A 6,099-nucleotide genomic window follows, 5' to 3' on the forward strand; every position below is an offset into this window, starting at 1 on the left:
TTCCATCTGGGATGCCTTCCATGAGTTTATATTCCAATTTCTCCCAACCGCGGATAAAAGAATCTCATAAATCCCAGTATCCACAGGTTGGCAGATCAGCCTCATTTTAGTGTCATATTTTTCCTGGCTTAATTCCATCTGCTGTCTTACTTTCTGCACTAAGGGCTCCAAAACTCAGGGAATACCTCTTGATTTGAGAAAATATTTTTAAAGGGACAAACAGCTGATTATTTAAACTTGCTGCCGCCGCTCTCCTCATCCACGCCTGGGGATCACTGCTGGGGATTTCAGCAATGGTTCCCCGAAGCTGCGACCCTGGAAGGGAGTTTTAGTTCTCCAAGGACTAAGGACCAGCTGCAGGACTTTGCCTTTGGATCCAAGAGCAATCTCCATATGGAAAACCTTAACCACCCAACATTGGGGCTCAGTGGGACTGTCGGAAGGTTCTGCCCCCCGCAGCAATAGCCTGACTTTCCATATTGAACGTTCACCTCAGCCTCACCCTTTTGGGAAATCATAATTAGTTGGGAACAGGAAAACCGGACATAACCCTATCAATGTCTCATTCATAAACAATAGGACTAGACTCCCCTAGAAGGCTCATTCAGCCTCAGGGAGTCGATAGGCATGCAAATCACATATGATTCATTCATCAGGACATTGTTTCTCCTTGTCCTGCCTCCCTCTCCCCTGATTCGTCAGTCGCGGAAGCGAAGGGAGCCTGTGATTGGCTCCGACGCAGGGCGGGCAGCCAAACCCTTCCCCAGCTGAGGCGCGCCAGCCAATCGGTGACGAGTTGGGTGGGGGGAAGAGGGCGGGAAATTTGAAGAGACTTCACCCCGATTTTGTTATAAAAATGGCTTGTACTCCTGTAATGGCATGCTTTGCCTGACGAACTATCGCGGCATCGCATCCGCTTCAGCTGAATCGCAATAAAGATCACCTCGGTGGCATTTCCTTCAACTCTGGCTGAGTCTTTCATTTCGTCTCAGGTAAATATAGATCTATAGATTGGGCTTCCCCGGCTCGCCAAAGTAGCTATCCCTCCTTGTTGGGATCATATTGTCTCCCCTCAGTGGGGCAGACTTCCCAAAATTTGTGGTCGATTTCACTGGGAGCTTCTCGCACACACAGCCCAAGCCAGTCATTGTCCTACGCTATTGCTACTTATGGTGGGAGCCATGCCCAGCTAGCACACAGAAGGCAGAACTTATGAATCCATACACCAATGCTTGTGTGAGGAGATAGCGGGTACCTCCTTGTGTACGTTTAGATACCTCCTCACAGAGCTACAATCTGGGAAGAGGGAAAGTGAGCCAGCTCGACTCTTGCCATATGTTTTGCCCAAAGACTTTTTCCTGAATTTGGTCATAGAGTTCTTGCTCACTTCGCACCAGCCGTGGGAGGGAAACATTCAACAGTGCCAGAAGTGGGAGACAGGGAGAAAATTAACTCCACAGGTACCTGAAGAACTTGTTTGCAGTTTCCTCCACCCAGTTTCAAAAGATATAAATCACAACATGTAATTGTGGCAGCAGGAAAAAGAAACAAAAGACCACTCCATAGCATAATAAACCCATCCCAGGTAATTACTGTATATACACACACACGCACACACACTTTCTCTCTCTTGCTGGAGTGGTGTGTGGGTGTGAAGACGTAAGCCTGTACCTTTTAAATCACTAAATTGTATGAATGAAAAAAGCAGGGAGAAGATTGTAAGCACTATTCATAAGTCTCCTGCTTTGCCACTTTCCTGAGCTCAGCACAACATAACATATGTCACAGATGGAAACTCGGATACATCTAGCCAAATAACCTCAGAGTGTGGTCAACATAATACACATTAATTATTGTAAATTATTGATGAAGAAACATAAGCAAGGAGAGGCTGCAGTTGTTTAGCTTTTGCTTAAGGGTGCATCTTCACTGAAGAATTAAGGCAGTCAGAATCTGTTTTAAATGCCATGGCTCAATTCTATAAAATCATGGGAGGTTTTACCAAAGAGTGTTGGTGCCTCATGAAACTACAGATCCCAAGATGCTATATACTTGTGTCATGGCAGCTAAACTGATGTCAAACTGCATTAATTCCACAGTGTAGATGCACCCAATGTCTCTTGGGAAGGGTAAGGTTCTGCCCTCTCCTCTCCTGTTTGCTGAGTTAATGGCATGCAAACTACTTTTGCCACTTGAACCCAGGCTGCAGAAATTGAAGTGAGCTGAGGAGAAAAGGAGGAAGTGGGAGAGGGAAAGAGAAATTGTATATTTTAAAAACAGCTGGAAAAATGGGATCACACAAATTAATTAGGACTGGCTTTGCCAATCTGGGAGAGTTGGGAGGCATGGTGCATAAGATGCAAAATGGCTTTGCCAATGGTCCAAAATTCCCCAAAATGCATTATTGGGGGTGTGGAGAGCATTTCCACCATGTTTGGAGACCTCTTATAAGTTAATTTTTATTGTGCAAAAAACCAATTAATTCTAACTAAAATGCATTGAAATGCTTCAAAATATCCATTATGGTGTTTGGGGTGTCTTTCCATTATTTTGCAGATCTCCTGGGCTAATTCAGTGCAGGTTTTCCCACCTTCGTTGGGGTCCTGCTCCCCTAACCCACATAAAGGGGAGGGTCTGTTTTAGTTCATTTTTAAAAATAATGTTGTATGCTCTGGGATATTCTCATTTAATAGTGAGTGAGGAAGACTATAACATAATGGAAGTGTTTTCATGATTTCTATATAGTCCTTTTAAAGAGATTTTAATGTTTTAACTTTAATTGATTAACTGTTTTCAAAATCACTTTTCTATTAACATGGGACTGCAGTGGCACAATGGGTTAAACCCTTGTGCTGCTGAACTGCTGGCCTGAAGTTTGGTAGTTCAAATCCATGAGACAGGGTGAGCTACCATCTGTCAAGCTCTAGCTCCCGCCAACCTAGCAGTTCAAAAACATGCAAATGTGAGTAGATAAATAAGTACTGCTTCAGCGGGAAAGGCAAAGAGACACTCCAAGCAATCTTGCCGGCCACATGATCAGGAGGTGACAATGCAGGCTCCCCGGCTTGAAAATTGAGAAAAAGCACCTCTCTGGAGCCATCGACGAGCACCACCTATAGAAGCCAGAAATGAAAGGAGAAGCCTTTGCCTTTATTTGTCTGTCTCATTTGTATTTGATGGTAAAGGCATTGAATGTTTGCCTATTTAAATGCTGTAATCCGCTCTGAGTCCCCAAAGGGAGAAGGGTGTAATATAAATAAAGTGTATTATCATTATTATTATTTTGTTGAGATTTGTGTACAATTTATAATCTATATTGTTTTAAATGTGTTGTCAGCAACTTTGAATTTAATTTTATATCTGGGATATAAAAGAATGAAATGACAACAAGAATTTGAAAAGTAACTGTTTTGTTACTTCAGAAATTGGGAAAGCCATTAATTCCCTTGAATAGCATGGCAATTAGCAACTTTTTTGGAATACTGGGACCACAACTAATTTATTTTCCAAACTAACTTCCAAAGCTCCACAGAATACCCAAATCTTTGGGCAGAAGTTTGGGTTTCTAATGAAACAGAAAATTAGGGCGGAGTGATCCTTTCAGTGCAAACTTTATTTCTTAAACTCTGTGGTAGCAACAACTGTCATGGGACCGATTCCAAGAGCTGAGTCTGCAAGCTCTTGAATCGGAGCCATAACAATTCGTACTCCTCTATAGCTCCTACGGACACCTGGCAGCAAAGCATGGGAAATTCTGGAGTGAGAATCAAAACAATTTTAATTAGTAGTTTGTGTTGTAGTGATGATAATGATACATGGGGTGGGGCTTGGGTGATGATATTTACGTGTGGTGTGACGTTGTAGCAAAGGTAATAAAGATGATTGTATGTAAACATTATGTCATTCTCGACTTTTCCAAGTCGTGTGTTCTTCAATAAAGATTGGTTTTGATAGCAGCTACCTTTGGTCTGTGTTCATGCTGGTCGTTTGAAGTGAGCGTGACAAACAACTTTATGATCTTACATGAATAATGGGTGCTCCGTTGACAGTAACATATATCATACAAATACAAGGTGTGACTGATTTGAAATCTCTGATATGAAGCCAGTTCTTGAAAACTAGTCTGAATCCCTGAGTAAAGGTGGAGGACAATAGGTATTGTGTTTCAAACTACTGCTTTCCTTCAAGTCATATCTGACTTTTGAGGATCCTGAGATGAACCTATTACGAAGTTTTCTTGGCAAGATTTATTCAGAGGGAGTTTGCCTTTGCCTTCCTCTGAGACAGGGAGGATGTGATCATCCAGTGGTTTAACCTCTGGTTTGCTGGTGAAACTGAATTATAATCCCCTACATTATCCAATTTCCGTAAGGAACTGAAGACCTGGTGGTGTCGGCAGGTTTTTGAGTAATTACATTGGAATAATGCTGATTTCTGGGCCTGAATATATTGCACAAGATTTATCTAGCCTAAAATGATACATTTTAATATATTGGGTTTATGGTTCCCATACCCTTGATCAGGTCATGTAAGTGTTATTTATTGCTATATAATTGTATTGTTTTACTTTGCTTAATAATGTGTTATTATGTTGCTATGTAATGTATGTGTTGTTTTTATGATTGGAAACCGCCCTGAGTCCCATCCGGGAAATAGGGTGGTATATAAATAAAGTTTTATTATTATTTATTATTATTACTGTGTCGGGAAATGATGGATATCTCAAAAGTGTGTCATCAAATGAAATATTTTGAAAGTTCTGCCCTAGAAGAATAACTGCAATTTCACATTCTGTACCAAACCTATCTAAATGGTTAAATGCAGTCCAGTGGTCCAGGCAGCTATGGATATGGAGGTTTTTTTGGCTATTATTTGCCTTCAAATCATTGCAAACTTATGGTGATGAAAGGTGACTATAGAAGGATGCTCTCTTGGCAAGCATGTGACTTCCCTATAGTCATCCAGTGGGTTTCAATGGATGATTGTAGTCTCCCAGAAGCATACTCCAAAACTCAATCCGTTACATCACACTGGATATACATACACACATGTAATATTTCCTTGATTCTGAGATACACTTTTTTCACAGCTAAAGTTCTCTAAAAAAATTAGTGCATCTTAGAATCATGGGTGTCCCTTCCTGATTGGTTAAGCCATGCCTGGAGAGCTGTTAAGCCTGGGAGTTTTTGATACTGTTGCAGTTTTGTTCAGGCTTGAGCTAACCAGGTGCAGAGTTAGTTGGAAGAGAGAAAGATGTAGATTTTGAAGTGTGCTGTTGCTTCATGAGCTGCTAGAAGGAATTTATCCACATGGACAAAGGAAAGACTATTTTAAATCTTTCATAAAAGGACATTATGTGAGTTGGTGCAACTGAGCACATTGTACATGCGGTATGTTGTTCTGGGTTTAAGAAAAATAAACCATTTGTGCTTTATTATTCACCTGTGTGGCATGTATCTTCTTTCTCTGGCAAGGCAGTGCGTGAACTATACATTTTGATTTTTCATTATGTAACACTGTTGTCAGGAATGAAGATACAGTAGTCTCTCACTTATCCAACATAAACGGGCCAGCAGAACGCTGGATAAGTGAATATGTTGGATAATAAGGAGGGATTAAGGAAAATCCTATTAAACATCAAATTAGGTTATGATTTTACAAATTAAGTACCAAAACATGTTATACAACAAATTTGGCTGAAAAAGTAGTTCAGTACACAGTAATGCTATGTAGTAATTACTGTATTTACGAATTTAGTACCAAAATATCACAATGTTTTGAAAACATTGACTACAAAAATGCGTTGGATAATCCAGAACGCTGGATAAGTGAGTGTTGGATAAGTGAGACTCTACTGTAATGTGTGTCTTATAATCAGTAATACCACATTTTCCACATCTTTGGTAGCCCTATAAGCAGTTATATGATTGAAACATATTTTTTAATTTTCTCTGGAGCTTGGTTTTTTTTCCGTGTCAGAAGTGATTTGAGAATGTACCGGATCATTTCATTTGTGGGATTTTCTGCCTTGATCTTCTGGGTTATATGGCTGTGTGGAAGGGCCCTCAGTGTCTCTCCAAAGAGCCACCAATTCAGGTA

The sequence above is a fragment of the Anolis carolinensis genome, chromosome 2, assembly GCF_035594765.1.
Source record: "Anolis carolinensis isolate JA03-04 chromosome 2, rAnoCar3.1.pri, whole genome shotgun sequence".
NCBI classification, from domain to species: Eukaryota; Metazoa; Chordata; class Lepidosauria; order Squamata; family Dactyloidae; genus Anolis; species Anolis carolinensis.